This window comes from Sarcophilus harrisii, chromosome 6 (assembly GCF_902635505.1).
Source record: "Sarcophilus harrisii chromosome 6, mSarHar1.11, whole genome shotgun sequence".
NCBI classification, from domain to species: domain Eukaryota; kingdom Metazoa; phylum Chordata; class Mammalia; order Dasyuromorphia; family Dasyuridae; genus Sarcophilus; species Sarcophilus harrisii.
The window spans coordinates 107,319,038-107,336,341 of record NC_045431.1 but is presented as its reverse complement, the minus strand read 5'-3'; the positions used below and the strand labels follow the sequence as shown (position 1 = coordinate 107,336,341).

The following is a 17,304-nucleotide window of genomic DNA, read 5'->3' as shown; positions in this document are numbered from 1 at the left end:
AACAAAATACCAAAAGGATCCTTGATAACTGTGAAGAAGCCAGTTTTACTCGGATGATTGCAGAGGGTTTAGAAGAGATTTAGGAAAGAGAAAGTAGAGATTGTACAGGAATTTTTCAAGGGTTTTGCTAAGAGAGGAGGATAAATGTAATAATAATAGCTAAAAGTTATATAGTGTTTACTATGTGTCAGGCACAATGCTAAGCACTTTATAATGATTATCCCATTTGATTCCCACAAGAATTCTGAAAATTAGGTACTATTATTATCTCTAGGTAAGGAAACTGAGGCAGATAGGGATTGGATGATTATTGCAGGGTGATATCACTAATAAATGTCTGAGGTAAAATTTGAACTTGGGTGTTTCTGATTCCAGATCTATAGCTTAGCTGAAGAAACAATTGGTGTATCACATAGCTACAAGGACTGATTCCCTGGACTGTAGGGGATGCACAGAAGGCCAGGAGTCCATAATGCTCTGTTCCTATACTCAGAGTGCCAAGCAATCTCTACTGGACTCTGAAGAGAGTGTTGGCCCAAGTGGCAGCTGTGATTTGACTCAACTGACACAAACTCTCACCTCTCTTCTCAAATACAGGTAAGAACAATGACATTGAAAGGTTTCAAAGGTCAATTAAAATATCCATTTCTAATTGTTTTAGGCAATCTGATAATCTACATCAAATTATTCTGCTGCCTGATTTGGTTGTTTTAGAAGTTTCCTCTTTTTTTCCTTTCCAAGCCAATTCATATAAGTAGACCCTGAGCCTGCAGATCTTTGGGTAGCAGTCTGTTTGTTATGAGCCAGAACTTGAAACAAGGTGATAACACAATGGAATTGATAGAAACAATGCTTAAGTTAACACCTTAGAGAGTTCACACATTAGTTCACACATTTGAGAGATTTCAGGGTTCAGTATGAGATATCGAAATTCACACCTCCCATAATCCCACTGTCAGAGGAGGAGTCAACCTTTGATTTTACACCTCTAAAAGAGCATAAAAACAACTGAGCTCAGTCAGGAGAGTTCAGTTGAAAAGAATGAGAGGGGAATGTCAGTTGGAGATTAAGAAGCCACAGAGTTGGAGTTGAGCTAGAGGCAGAAGCTGGAAGAGCTAAAAGACAAGCTGCAAGAGCTCTTGGAATCAAGGAGGAAGATAAGCCTCTAAGAAAACTAACCAGGCTATTTTGGAAGAGACAATAAAAGACTGTACTTAAATCCCTGGCTGTATTTGAGGTGATTATTACCTGGAACTGAAACGAAGGCTGCCTCCAGAGAACCTCCCCAAGAAACCTGCTCCCAGAGAACCATCATATATTATAGAAAAGAAGAAGAACACTACATCTGTTAATCAATCTATCCATACTTAACATAAATACTGGCATATCTAAAGCTTTCATTTACTTTTTACAATTGTCTACGAGGAAACTAGTTACAATATAAGTCACAAAATAAATCTGGAGGGGGGAGGATTTCTCACAAAGTATGCTAGGAAAAACACAATATCTCCCAGACAAGCTAGAGTTGGCATTTGTGACAGAATCTTCCAAAACAAAACAATGATAGCACCCTTTGTTTACTGTCATTACTTGTCAGTCGACAAAAAAAGGTTTCACTTTGAGTGACTACAGCAGAGTTGACATGACTATGACATATACAATGCAACTATTATAAAATATTCATCATCTTCAGGTTTTGTCATGGTTATATCTGTAGTTAGCTTAGTTATTGCTATTAAACAACAGTAATGGTTCTTCACACTTATATAGCACTTCAAGGTCTAGAACATGCTTCCTTTATAACAATCCTGTGAGATAGGTAGTGAAACTATTATCTATTGTACAGATAAGGAAACTGAGTTTCCAAGAGATTAAAATAACTTGCTATGATCCACACAGTTAGAAAATGTCATAGTCAGAATTAAAACTCAGTCTCCCGATTCCAAGATCAAATTCTTATTATTTCTTATTAAATGAACAATAGATCCATTTCAAATGCCTGAGCAAATTGCCTCTCCTTGCACTCACCTAAGTGGGGGTCTGGCTTTATCATTTTCTAAAGTCCTAAGCAAATGGAATTTTGCTACCCTGAGACTGAAAATTAACATTGCATAGTAAGTGCTAAAGTCAGAAAGACCAAATTCAATTCTGCCTTTGACCTGTACCAATGTGACTCTGGTTGTGGGACTCTGGACAAGTGTCTTTACCCTGTTTGCCTTAGTTTCTTCATCCATAAAATGAGCTGGAAAAGGAAATGGCAAACTATTCTAGTATCTTTGCCAAAAATAACAATCCCAAAAAACCAAATGGGGTCACAAAGAATTGAACGCAACTGAAATATCTGAATAATAGAGGGGTTAATTACATTGAGAAGGTTGAATATGAGTGTAAAAAGGACCATATATGCCAAACTAGAAGGGATTTTAGAATTCATCTAGCCAACTCCCTCCTTCATTTTGCAGATAAGAAACAGGGATAAGTGACTTGCTCAAAGTCACAAAAACAGCAAGTAGCAGCATAAGAATTTGAATCCACATCCTTTAACTCAAAATCCAGTATTCTTGCTATGTCTCTCCTAATAGTCTTCATTACATTTATATTTGACTCTCAAAATACTATATTTATATTTGATCATATATTTTGATCTAATAGATGGCAAAAATTTTAGTTCTAGCATGATAAAAAAATAAACAGGGAGCCTCATGATGAGATATTCCTACATGCATCATAAATACCATTGGAATAGTTGTTTTACACCTGAGCCATCTCATCATTAACATTTCCTCACAGTTTCTCAATCATTTCAATTCTCTCTGTCAGATTACTTCTCAATGAACAATTCATCTCACTTACACATTATCAAGTGGGGAATGTCCATTTTTCAACCATTTTTTAAAACCCTGATTGGTAGAATAGTTGGTATTGAGTGGCTTAATAGTATTCTGGAACTGGGTGTAATCATCCGACTGCTGGTGCTAAAGGAAACTTGGTGCAGTGGAAGGAGCACCAGATGTGAAATAAGAGAACTAGTGTTCAAATCTTGTCGTTGATAATCACTAGCTATGTAACACTGAGCAAACCATTTTTTCCTCATTTGTAAAAGGAGGGCATTGGACTAGATTGTCTCTATGGTTTCTTCTAACTATTACTCTATTATCCAAAAGTATTAGAGGGTTTCACCTTCTCTGGAGAATGCATATGCTTTGGCTAGACATTGCATAGAGACAATAATCTGGCCATGGAATGGAATCAGAGCTAAGCAACAGGTTAGATTGCAGTGGAGAATTCATCTAGGAAGTCAACAATCTCAAGCTACTTCCCAAAAGAGAAACCCATCTTTTTTAACATCAATGATTTCCATTAGTATTACATGGTTGTGAAGCATAACAGTCTCTGAAGAATTTACATTACAAGTGAATCAAAAGACAATGGAAAGATGTACAGCAGTCCAAATAATCTGCAACATATCCCCAATGATGATCTTCAAACAAGTGGAAGGGATATGTATGAATGAAAAAGAAGGCACATCACGAATGTTTGTGGCAGCCCTTTTTGTAGTGGCTAAAAACTGGAAACTGAATGGATGTCCATCAGTTGGAGAATGGTTGAATAAATTGTGGTATATGAAAATTATGGAATATTACTGTTCTGTAAGAAATGACCAACAGGATAATTTCAGAAAGGCCTGGAGAGACTTACATGAACTGATGCTGAGTGAAATGAGCAGGACCAGGAGATCATTATATACTTCAACAACAATACTATATGATGACCAGTTCTGATGGATCAGGCCCTTCTCAGCAACGAGATCAACCAAATCATTTCTAATGGAGCAGTAATGAACTGAACTAGCTATGCCCAGAAAAAGAACTCTGGGAGATGACTAAAAACCATTACATTAAATTCCCAATCCCTATATTTATGCACACCTGCATTTTTGATTTCCTTCAGAAGCTAATTGTACAATATTTCAGAGTCTGATTCTTTTTCTACAGCAAAATAACGTTTTGGTCAGGTATATTTAATGTGTATCTAATTTATATTTTAATATATTTAACATCTGCTGGTCGTCCTGCCATCTGGGGGAGGGGGTGGGGGGGGTAGGAGGTGGGGAATTGGAACAAGAGGTTTGGCAATTGTTAATGCTGTAAAGTTACCCATGTATATATCCTGTAAATAAAAGGCTATTAAATAAAAAAAAAATACTATATGATGATCAATTCTGATAAATGTGGCCCTCTTCAACAATGAAATTAACCAAATCAGTTCCAATAGAGCAGTAATGAATTGAACCAGCTACACCCAGTGAAAGAATTCTGGGAAATGAGTATGAACCATTACATAGAATTCCCAATCCCTCTATTTTTGTCCGCCTGCATTTTTGATTTCTTTCACCGGCTAATTGTACACTATTTCAAAGTCCGATTCTTTTTGTACAGCAAAATAACTGTATGGACATATATACATATATTGTACTTAACTTATACTTTAACATATTTAACATGTATTGATCAACTTGCCAACTGGGGGAAAGGGGTGGGGGGAAGGAGGGGAAAAGTTGGAACAAAAGGTTTTGCAATTGTCAATGCTGAAAAATTACCCATGCATATATCTTGCAAATAAAAAGCTATAATAAAAATAAAAAAAGAAAAAAAAAAAGAAAAAAAGAAAAAGAAGGCACATGAGAAAAATGAAGCATAAAAGATGGGTTCCCCCTAATGTTGAACTTTTATCTTCAAAATACTCTAAAAAGCCCAGAACATCCAGCCTGTTGGCCAGATCTTCTGGAGAGAACCTATGGGAAGGCATAAACAAGAATCCCAAGACTGAGAAAGTATGAGCTACACAGGATCTGGGCTCACTGTCCCAACTCACTCTAATTAACAGATCAGACCCCCAGAGAACTGTTATTATTTTTACATTCAGAATTCTAGGGGCAATGCTATTGATCACAGGTCTTATCCAATATGCTCTCCAATATCATTTAACCAATTAACATCAATTAGCTTTTACAGAGAGATACTGAGAAGGTATAGCAAACACAAAAGAACAGCACATACAACACACACACACACACACACACACACACACACACCTCTCTATTCTCCCCTCTGCACAGCCACTCAGTTAAAGAGAAGAACATTCCCTACTTCTAACCTGGAGAGAGTTACTTTCTTGGACCTGTAAGTCCATTTTTCCTTTTGTGTACTCCCCACCAAGTTCACTGCTGGTGCAATATAGCCAGTGGATTTTTCACTCCCTTGCTCAGCTGGCTGGCTCCTTGCTTGTCTGGATCAAGCAAGTTGCTCCCAAGGGATGGGTCCTCATTGGATACAGCTGTTAAGGAGAGCAGAAGCAACTTCAGTGCAACACCTCAGAAGGCTCCCCTGACCATTAAGATCTCACCTGGTCTCTTCCATGTACTTAATCATTTACAATAAGAAAATTATAAACATAAGGAACAGAAGATAGAGGAGTGCCCTGTATTCATAGATACAGGTCATCCAAGTGGGTGTGATAGGATTCTCCTCTTTGAAGCTCACAGAAATTATTGCTTTAATTCCAATAGACTTGTAACCGAAAGGGCCAATCACAAGAAGAGAGAGAACAATGAAGACTGAATGCGGATCAAAGAATAGTATTTTCACCTTTTGTTGTTGTTTGTTTGGTTGTTTCTTTTTCTTTCTTGTGTTTTTTCCTTTTGATCTGATTTTCCTTGTGTAGTATAATAAATGTGGAAATAGAAGAATTGCACATGTTTAACCTATATCAGATTGCTTGATATCTTGAGGAGGGGGAAAGGGAGAAAAATTTGGAACTCAAGATTTTTCAAAGGTGAATGTTGAAAATTACATTGGCATATATTTGGGAGAAAAATAGTATTTAAAAAAAAGAAATTCTTGCCTTGGTGACAAGGAAGAGTATGAGCTTCTGCTCAAACTTTTTTACATACACGCTGATTTCCAATAATCAATTAAAAGACATTTTTAAAAATGTATCACCAAGGAAGGTGATACAAGTATAAAATATATTTGTACTTTTTTAAATGAAGGTGCAAAGATCTGTCTTTCTCAGAAGCAGTCTCACTAAGTTTTCATGTGGATTGGGACCAAGCAGGCTTATTAAATATCCTCTAAGGCCTGGGGCTTTCTTGAACAATCTTTTATCATTACACATGGATGGATGATGATCTGTACCAGTGAAGGAAATGCCCATATTGATGAGATCATGAATCTAGTGAAGTTTATAATATATTTTTGGATGTCCTTCCATCTACTACTATTTAAGTAGTTGAAGCTAAATGAACGGTTTACAGTTTTTTCCCTAGAGAAGCAAATAAGAGAGCTGGTGGAATTATTTTTGTTGAACAACCAAAACTAACAAGACATAACATGTCATGGAGCATTTGGTTATTTCCTATTGAAATACTCATGATAAATATTTGCAAAAAAGATCACCATGAAAATTATTTATACAGCACATACACTGGTAACTATTACTAGATAAAGAAGAAAGATTTTATGAAAAACTCAATACAACCCTCCAAATTAAGACATGTAAATCAAAATAAATTTCTATTGATTTGTTTTTATATCACCTATATTTTTCACTATATCTATATGTATTTTAATGGTAGATAACCTCAACACAAAAATGACCATTGGAGAAAATACTGAAAAGTACAAATTGTAGTTCAAAAGTAAAAAACAGAGACCAAAATTTACTAACTAAACAGAGCCTTCATAACAAAATATATATTTTCTTTGTTTTTTTAAATTAAATTTTATTTTTTTAAATAATTAAAATCTACCTTCTTTCACTCCCAACTCCCTCTCCTTTATTGAAAATAGGAAGGGAATAAGCATTTATTAAGCACCTACTATGTGACAGGCACTGAACTTTATTGACATCACCTCATTTGAAACTCAAAATGACTTTGTGAGTAGGTATTATTATGATCCCCTTTTTAAAGTTGAGGAAATTAAGGAAGGCTAAGATTAAGTGACTTGCCCAGGATCATACATCTAAGAAGTCTCTGATGCAAGATTTTGAATTCAAGTCTTCCTGATGGCAGGCCCAATCTTTTCATTACCATTTAACAGCTTCTTTGTAATGAAGGCATAGGGCAGCTAGGTGACACACTGGACAGAGTGTTAGGGCTGAAATCAGGAACATTAATCTTCCTAAGTAATCCTGAAATTACTGAACAACAATAATGCAAAGAAAAATCCCTTTTAAACAAATACACATGGTCAAACAAGGTAATTTCCTGTAATAGCCATCATATATATATATAGATATAGATATAGATATAGATATAGATATATGGGGGGGAGTAATATGTATATCTGTGTATGTTTATGTATGTGTATATATATGAATCATGGTTGATTTTTATATTGATCAGAGTTTTTAAGTCTTTCAAAATTATTTTTACAATGTTATTATATACATCATTCTCTTAGTTCTTATTTTATTTTTCATGAGTTCATTCAAGTCTTCCCAAATTTCTCTTGAATAATCCCTTCATCATTTTTTCATGTACAATAAAATTCCATCATATTTATCTAGCATAATTTAGTCATTATCCCCCAAACTGATGAACAATCCCCCTAGCATTCAATACTATCATAATTTGTGTCCTTCTCCTCTTTCTTTGATCTCTTTTGGGATAAACCTTGAATTGTTTTAACTAGGTCAAAGGGTATATAAATTGAATAATTTGGGGGACATAATTCCAAATTACTTTCCAGAATGATTAGATCAATCAGAGATTCAAAAGTGTGTTAATGTACCTGTTTTCCCACAGCTTCTCTAGAGTTTTAAATTTTCCATTTTTGGCAGTTTTGCCAACTTAATTGGCATTAGGCATACCCACTTGAAGCTTATTTCATACATTATAGGACATTAGTCTATATTTAGTTTATATAAAATAACTTTTTGATTTTCTCAACAGTTTTTATCAAATAGTTTTTACCCTAATAATGTAGATATTTGGGTTTATCCAGCACTAGACCCTTATGCTCATTTACTTCTATATACTATACCGTACCTAATTTGTTCCACTGTTAGACCTCTCTATTTCTTAACCAAATTGTTGTTGATAATTATTTTTAATAGAATAATTTGAGATCTTATACTGAAGATTCCCTTCCTTTCCACTTTTTTCATTATTTCCTTTAAGATACTTGATCTTTTGTGCCAACAATAATTTTATTATTTGAGTTTTTAAAAAAATGCCTGGACAGTATAATTGGTACAACACTGAAATTAACTAATTTAGATGATCATTTTGTTATATTGATTCAGTCTACCCATGAGCAATTAATATTTCTTCAATTATTTAGGTTGTCTTTATATAATGAACACTTTGTAGCTGCATTCATATGGTTCTGGTGTATTTATTGGCAAATAGACTCCTAAGTGTCTTATGTATCTTATAGTTATTGTAAATGGAATTTCCATTTTTTTTCTCTTCTTGCTGAATTTTGTTGAAAATACATAGAAATGCTGGTTATTTATTTCACTTTATTTCATATCTTGCAACTTTGTTGGTTGTTGTTTCTGTCATTTTAATTGACTACAATTCTCTAAATCATCATATCATCAAAATACATGATTTTTCATCTTTAGCTATGCTTATTCCTTCTATTTCTATTTCTTGTCTTATTATTATGTCTGGCATTTACAGTATATCGCATGATATTGATAATAATAGATATCATTAATTTACCCCAGATTTTATTAAAAATGTCTCTGGTTTATAATTTTCCTTTTAGTTACTCTTGGTTTTAAATAAGTACTATTTAAGGAAAGATCCATTTATTATGTTTGCTAGTGTGTGTGTGTTTTTTTTTTAAAGCAGGAATAAGTATTATAATAGATACTTTTCCCCCCTATGATAGAATGTAAGTTCCTTCAGGACAAGTACTGTTTCATTTTGTTCTTTGTCTCTCCAGTTCCTAGCATAGTAACTTCACATAGCAGGTGCTTAAAAAAATGTTTCTTGTTTGATTGATAATAGAAATGAGTAGGCTATGACACATCACAGATATAGAATTAATTAAACTATATTTACTGAATAAAAGAAATGTAGTATAAAAAATTCACCATATATATATATATATATATATATATATATATATAACTAGCATAAAAAATAAAGGTTATCATCTCTTGCTAGATAATCTGTCCTTAGCCTATATGTTCAAGCTACATATCCTCATTAATACTGAAAAAAATAGAACAAGGTTCCTAGCACATTGCATAGACCCCATGTGACCTGTTTATAAGAGAAATAGATAAGGTTTACTCAGAATGTTTAAGCATGGATATGCTCCATTATATATTCACAACATTGTGATCCAAAATTTGTCAAAGTATCAAGGTGTCTTTTATTGCCTTCCAGCAGAGAAATATCTGGTAGAATTTATCATCATTATGTACCTGATAGAAGAATGATTTCTAAAAAATTAAGAAAACTTTTTTGATTATATACCACAAAAATGCTTAAGGTGATATTTTATTGATTTATTATTCACAACCTACAAGATGATTACTTAATCATTAACCAAATGACCTATTTGCCCCTTTCTATATTAAAAAATACTTGTCAGTTACACTGAAATTATAAGAACCATAAATCCAAAAATTAACAATATTTAACTTGTTGCTCAAGGTTTTCTATGCATTGTTCCACAATATTTTACTTTTTAATTCTTTATTTCATGCATACAATTCTAAGTAATTTTCTCCCATTTCCCATATGTAGAGAAAATCATTTACTATAAGCATCATTGGCTAGCTTGAAATTCTATCCTAAGACTAAAGCAAAGGCAAAGCAATTAATAGTGTCATTTATTTTTTAAAAAATGCCCTTCCTACCTCAGGAGATTAATGATTGCTGCCCATTGCATAATATTTAGATAGTACCCTGAGTTCTTTAGAGTGTACCTAATAAATACAAAGTATCTAGACTCCTTCCTTCTTGCTACTTGTGACATACAATCCCTTAAGAGAAATTTCCATACTTCAGAATGACTAAACTTACTAAATTCATTGTGGATTGTTGTTAATAAATCAGAAGCAGAGTACATAAAGAGGTACTCAATGAAAATACTGATGAGCTAGGCTGGGCAGGAAGACAAGTGTATCCATTTTTGCTTTGCCATGTGCCATGTAGATGGTTAAAATTACTTTTAGAAAATGATATTTTGGCTGAATAATAATACATTTTCCCTGGGCAGGCAGATCCTATATGTGGATTTCACCTGTCAAGTGGAGGAGGATTACCAAATCCATAAGAACTGAAGAAAATAAAAATCCTGAAAAATAAAAATCAAACCCTCTCATTATTGAGATATTATGCATTAAAAAGCATATAAACCAATTGGCAAGCACCCCTGAAGTATCAAGCTTAGGCCAATAGGTTTATTTGAGCCCAAGATGTGCATAATACCCACTGTTAGGTCACAGTCAAAGTACACTGTAGGCCTTGAAGGTGGCACTGAGGCTGATTATCTCCATTCAAGCCCTCTCTCATCTGCACCTGTCCTAGGGCCAGAGACTGACGTCTGGCCCAGGATCAGAGGAAAGGAAGATCAAAGTCAGGTCTTGCTGCTGCTTCTCTTGCCATATCAAATGCAGAGATCTGAAGTTGGGAGGAGGGGCCACCTGTCCATTAGCCCAGAATGTTGCTCCCTACCACATTGAGCTACAATCATCATAGGGTAAGATTCAGTCTATTTCTGGGACTCCAAGATGCTAGAGCTGGCCATTTTCCTTGGTCTGCTAATGCTTTAGTGATTTCATCTTCAGCTCTGTGAATGCAAATTAGATGTTTCAAGATATTTGTCACTGGGAAAAAATACTCAAGAAGTTAAAATTAAATAGAACAAATGGGGTCCATTTATTGCTATCAAGAAGGTGAATGCTTATTGATTCTTCTGAATTTTTGCAAGTGAGCTATCAAGGATTCAAAGTGCAGTATTGGGGATATATTTTTGAACAGCAGAGGGAGTCTGATATGCCCCTAGGATGCTGTCTATGACCTTAGGATTCATTGATTGGGAGATGGCTTTGGAATGACTTTATTTTCACTTATGGATAATGTGAGTTGAAGGTTTTATATTCAGTAATTACTGAGTTGTTTGAATAAAGAAACAAGAGCTTTTCTCAATAACAGCAGTCAGAAGCAGAGTTCTTCCTTTTGAACTCTTTTTTTAAATACCTGTTTGACATTTTACTTTGTATCATAATTATTTGTTTAATTCTGTTAGGAGAAGAAATAGTAGTAGCTAGCATTTACATAGTCCTCTAAGGTTTACAAAGCACTCAACACATATTATCTCCCTTTATCCTTGACAACAGCCCTATGAAGTAAACAGTATCAATATCCCCATTTTACTATAGCTGAGAAAGTTTATTGACTTGTCCAGGATCACACAATCCAGAAAGGTAGTGTGGTTTAGTGAAAAGAATATTGGACTCAGAGTCAGGAAGCTTCAAATCCTTCCTCAGAAATTTACAAAAAGTTTGATCAAGGACAAGTAATTCAATCAGTCTTAGTTTCCTCTTTTGTAATTGGAGATAGTAATAGCACCTTCTTCATTGGGTTGGTGTGAGGATCAAATGAGATAATAATATATATAAATATATTTATTGATATAATTTATATTTATATATACATTTGTATAATATGTAAACATGTAAAACATGATATCAGACTAATACAATATATACATACATAATATAATATCCATGTGTCATGTAATATAATGACATATACATATATTATTCCATCCACACACTAAATTATAAGCTCAGGTCCCTGGGACAAAATATATCAAATACCCTAAAGCTCAAAAATATCCCTGCCCTAATATATTGCCCTTACAAAGTATGAATAAAAGATTCATACAGTAAGATCTGCTTAGATATATTTGTATCTTTTAACAAGTCCTTATCAGTTAAAATGCAACCAAAAAAAAGAAGCAAGAATTCTTTGGGCATTGAAAAAAATTCCTCTAAATTTTTCCCTTTCCTGAATCTGGATGAAAAGTGAATATCTGCAAATCTGATCTATCTACAAGGCACCTGTCTGTTTATTCCTCCTTATAGAGATATGTTATGCATCATGAGATATATGTAGCCATAACACAGAATCATAGATCAAGAACTGGAAGTAACTTTACAGTGTCCTCCAGCTCATTTTACAGATGAAAAAACTGAGGCCCAAAGAAGTTACCTCATGGACAGTCCCTAGGTAGTGGACTATACAATCTCTACCATTCTTCCCTCAGGTCACTTGGAAGTTAGTGACCTTCAAGGAGGAATATAAATTTGCTGTTTTATTCTCTTGGTAAAAGAAGTAGCCTATAATAATAGTAACATAATAATAAATAATAATTCTTACCAATATTAAATATTACATCTATCAATAGATATTCATGTAAAAATATTTTAGAGATATAAATCTGTACATTCTCAAGCCCATAATAGTAGTTAAAAGTAGGTGTAGAACGACAAAACTATAAAACAGTGCCTATGGTTGTCAAGGAAACCATAATCTTAGAATTCTAAACAGGATCATTCACAGATTCTATTCTTATGAACTAGTCTGCCATGTTTAGGAATAATCACATAAGTTGTACTCCAAGCATTTTTCATTTCTCAAGGGGTGAAAGAAAAAACAATCAAATGGCAAGGCCCTCTGAACTTTATTCTCCATAATAGCCAGCAGACCATTTGATTCTCTACCTTCATCTGTGATGGTAGAATGTCCTTTGAGTGATGAGATAATTGCAATAAAAATTTACTTTTAGTAATAATAACTAACATTTATATAATGATTTACAAATATCAACTCATTTCTACAATATTGGGAGACAAAATTTTTATTATCCTTGTTTTCCAAATGGGAAAACTGAGGAAAGAGATTTAAATAATTTGTCTAGAATCACATAATTAATAAAGTGTCTGAATCAGAATTTGAATCAGGTTCTCCTGACTCTTCATCCTACACTTTATCTGAAGGACACCCTAGTTGCTTTTTGTATGGCATATTAAGGTTTGCAGAAGACTCTACATATTCTCTCATTTAAAATTCTAGAGAACTTTATATTTTTATTGAGTTGTAAAATATATTTGGGGTAGCCAAGTGGTATAGTGGATAGAGTACTGGGTTGGGAATCAGGAAAGCTCATCTTCCTGAGTTCAGATCTGATCTCAAACACTTATTAGCTACATGAGCTTGGACAAGTCACTTAGCCTGTTTGCCTCAGTTCTTCATCTGTAAAATGAGCTGGAGAACACTTTAGTATCTTTGCCAAGATATTGGCATCATGAGGAGTTGAATATGACTGAAAAACAACTAAACAACAAATAAAATATATTTACTTGAGTTTCTTTCGAACAGGTCCAGTTCAGGCATAAGGAAGATGGGGTAGAAGGAAAGGGGAGATAATATAGTAGGAAAAAAAGCTTAGATCTCAGGATTTGATACTTAGCATTTATGTGGCTTTAACAAGTCTCTCTTGGATCTGAGTTTCCTCTTTTGTAAAATAAGAAACTTGGACCAGATGATCTAAAATCCCCTCCAGCTTGAAACTATGATCTATAGATATTTTTATAGACAAAAATGAGGCAATTGGCCTTAACATTTGAAGTATCAATGATAGGTTGTTATTAAAGCCACATGAATTCTGAAATTGTCCTGCTTTCTTTGTAGTCAAAAGCATAGGTCAATGAGATGGTTGACAGGTCTTATGGGTGCACTGTGGGCTGCAGAGGTAATTTTTTTCTTATTATAAGGCTAACTGAGCTGGATGAAAGCAGGGTCCTCATTAGTACCATTTTCAAGACCCAGGAATATAGAAGGACTGATAAAATAATGTCAAGGAATCAGCTCTAAATAGTTGTGACAGAGACACTTTCTCCTCTAAGCCCTGTGGTTTTTCTTTTAATCTGCTAAGACCTCAGGCAAGTTCATAATACAGTCAGATGCACAAAATTTCCGGCAAGTTTACAAACATCATGGGGGAATACAACACAAATACAGATGTAAAGGGAAAGTCATTCATGCATACCACATCCTCAAACCTTCACTATTCTGCCACAGAAAGGTCTCAGATGGCTCACTTACCCACTTTCTAAAACACTTTTGCTACTATGGTGGATTGGACTGAGCTAAACATTGATCAAAGAGCCCAGGTTTGACCTGTTTTTACTAGTGTTTTGGGGCTGTATGGTCTCAAAGATCTGGCTAATATAAGCAACAGAAGCCTATGCAACTTGTTTTCAACAGACTACCTGTTTCCTGATTTGACATATCCATGGCTCCCTGTCCTTGTTGTTGTGTCTTAATTTAGCATCCCCCACCCAACTTGGCATCCTTGGAATAACCTTAAGGTGAGGTGGTTAGAGTGCAAGAACTCAAGCTCAAGAATTCAAGACCTGAATTTAAGTCCAGTCTCAGACATTTAATAGGCAAGTTACCTTAGCCAAGTCATTTAATCTCTCTCAGCCTCAATTTTCTCATCTGTAAAATGGGGATAGTGATATCACCTATCTCACAAGAGTGTTGCATGAATCAAATCAGATAACATATGTAAAGGACTTTGCAAAGAAAATAGTATATAAATACTAGCTATTATCAACATTATTATTATTGTTAATATTGCCATTATTATTTTTCTCTTTATCTGCTCTGTATAAGCCATTTCTCACTCTTAAGACAGCAACTATTGATCCATTTCTGGCATGATTTATTATAATTTGGTAACCTCTTGGCTATGACTCTGGGCTTGGATGAGTTAAATTATATTCTCGGATTGGCTTGGTGTAACATGTAAGGGCATATTCTCTTTAGAGATAGCCATTGAATTATCATGTAATGTTTAAAGGCGGATTATTTTCAAGACTGGCTTTTGCTGGCTTTTCATGCTCTTGGAAACAGTATAAAAGCCTCTATTAGCTTTGGACAGAAAGTACCAAGCTAATCAAGATCAAAGAGAAATACCCAGTGATGCTAGACTCCTGCTCAAATTATAAGACTGTTGAGAGCAATGACATCACTGGCCATACATAACTGAGCATAAAGGTACTTTGTATAAGACCTCTAACTCTCATCTAAAGCAGATGATCCTTTGTTGATATAGCCCAGTGTTCAGGAGTTCTAGTGGCCAGGGGTAACTTTGAATTTCTTCCTTGCCCTAAAACCGAATCAAAACACCAAATAGTAAAGAGAATGACTCATAGTGGGATAGGAGTACTGTCCTCATTAAGGTTATTTGCACAGTTTTTATCTTCCTGTTCTCCAAATTTAACTGCCTCCTTAATTGTTGTTACAACTGCAACCCAATTACCATGCTTTAACAATTATAAGGGGGAATAAGAACCCATGCTAAATAGGATTAATTCCCTCAAAAGCTAATGATGCTATGGTGAATTTCCTCAAAAACTGGTGATATTATGCTGCATAGGATAGTATAGTACATAATATAGTCTATTATATAGTAGATATAATAAGGTATATTATAAAAAGCATATATGTTTATATATCTCTAATATAATGTATAGTACATAGTATAGTATAATATATAGTAGATAAAATGTATAGTATAGTATATGGTAGATAAAATGTACTAGTTAATAAAAAGCATATATGTATGTATATATCTACTTAATATAATGTATAATATATAGTATAGTGTATAATAGTTATATATCTGAGAAGCATATATGCCCATGGAAAGTTTACACAGGAAACACTTCTAACTGATCCCTAGAGACTATGGCTGCCTACCACATAAGTGTCAGTTGTCAGGGTAAAGTCAATTGTATGTGCCCTCTTCAATGCATAATGCTTGTGAACCCCAGATTTTTTTGTAAAAAGTGAGAGGAATTTAGAAATAAATACATAGACAATATGTTCACAGAATCTAGCCTTTTACCTAGAGAACAAAGATTTCCCGAACTTCTTGATAACCCCAAGTTTGAGAACTCTAGAGAATTCAGGCACCAAACAATTATAAAGATTTCCACAACACTGTGTTTCTTGAGGGAAAAGGAGAACCACTCCAATACTGAAGTCCTTGGATAGAAGATTCCAGTTAGTATCTTTTGAAACAAAACTCCATTAGTTATTGAGTTCTTTCAGGTAATTTAACTGAAAGTATGTAATCACTTAGTATAAGTTCTTATAGAAATTGAGGTGAATTGAAATTTCAACTTGTCTATAAACAGTTAGGAAAATGTAAAAATGTCAAAAATGTCAAATAGTTAATATTAAAGAAAGGCTTCTATATCCTCCCAAGACATTTTTCATGGGAGAAGCCACATTATTTCTGAAAAGATGTGTTTAAAACTACTTTAGGCTTTAACTGGCTTTATGCATTTATGAATGGACAGAAATATGGTTAGACCGATAACAGAAATGATTGAACTTACTTCCTGGGCTTAGATTTTGTCTAGCTGACTTTTTCCTATCCCTTTATTGCAAAAGAGATTGAGTGTATAAATGGTTTGGAGTTAGAAAAATTGGGGAACCTCAAACTATTTGGCAGTTATTGAGTGAATAGCTTTACATAAATAATTACCAGGTATAACTAAAAATAGGAATTAGAAGGAATGTTCATCATGATCCTCCAGTGAGTTGCTCATGGAGATCCAAAGCCCAGTAACCAGGAAAAGAAAAGATTAAACCTGAGGGCATCAATTAGTTAGAAGGATACAAGTGGGTGATATTGTTTGGGAGAAGGGATTTAATCATTTTCTAGTCAAGACTCTAGAAAGGAATAGATAGACCACTCTAAAAATGAAAACAAAAGTGAAAAGAGTTTCTCTCCTTTCCTCCCCCAGGGTTGTTGGTTCTATATTAGAGGCATAAAGCTAGCTGCTTTTCTAAAAGAACAATTTTTTTAAATTAAGTCTGGCTTTTGAACTAAAAGAGCCTTGTAAAGCCTACTCTTCTCATGAAAAAGGAGAGACTATAGCCAAAGGATTCAATTGAAGGTAGAAGCTGGAAATAGAGAGAAAATCTATAGCCATGCTCCATAGGGGCTGGGCCTGACAATTCCCAACACAGACCTCATGTTTAGTTGGAGCAATGTCCAGCCAAGCAGCAGAGAGTAGAGCAATGATCCAACAAAGGAGTATACAACGGAGACCATGAATCCAGCAGAAATGTAGTAGGGAGCAAGTCTGGCCAGAGCAGCCTAAAAATAATATCACTTATAGTAGGCCTGAAAAGTTGCCCCTCCATACAAATACTCTGACCACACATGATCCCTTCATATGTGCCCT

At 34.4% G+C, this 17,304-nt stretch overlaps 1 protein-coding gene across 1 annotated transcript in view; it reads left to right on the top strand.

Annotated features, from left to right (window-relative positions):
- Positions 1-10,511: 10,511 nt before the first annotated feature.
- ASB5 (ankyrin repeat and SOCS box containing 5) overlaps positions 10,512-17,304 on the top strand; it is an 83,616-nt gene continuing 76,823 nt past the window's right edge. The window contains exon 1 of the mRNA XM_003773051.4: positions 10,512-10,730. The gene's annotated coding sequence lies outside the window, so the exon portion shown is untranslated. The remainder of the gene's footprint in view (positions 10,731-17,304) is intronic.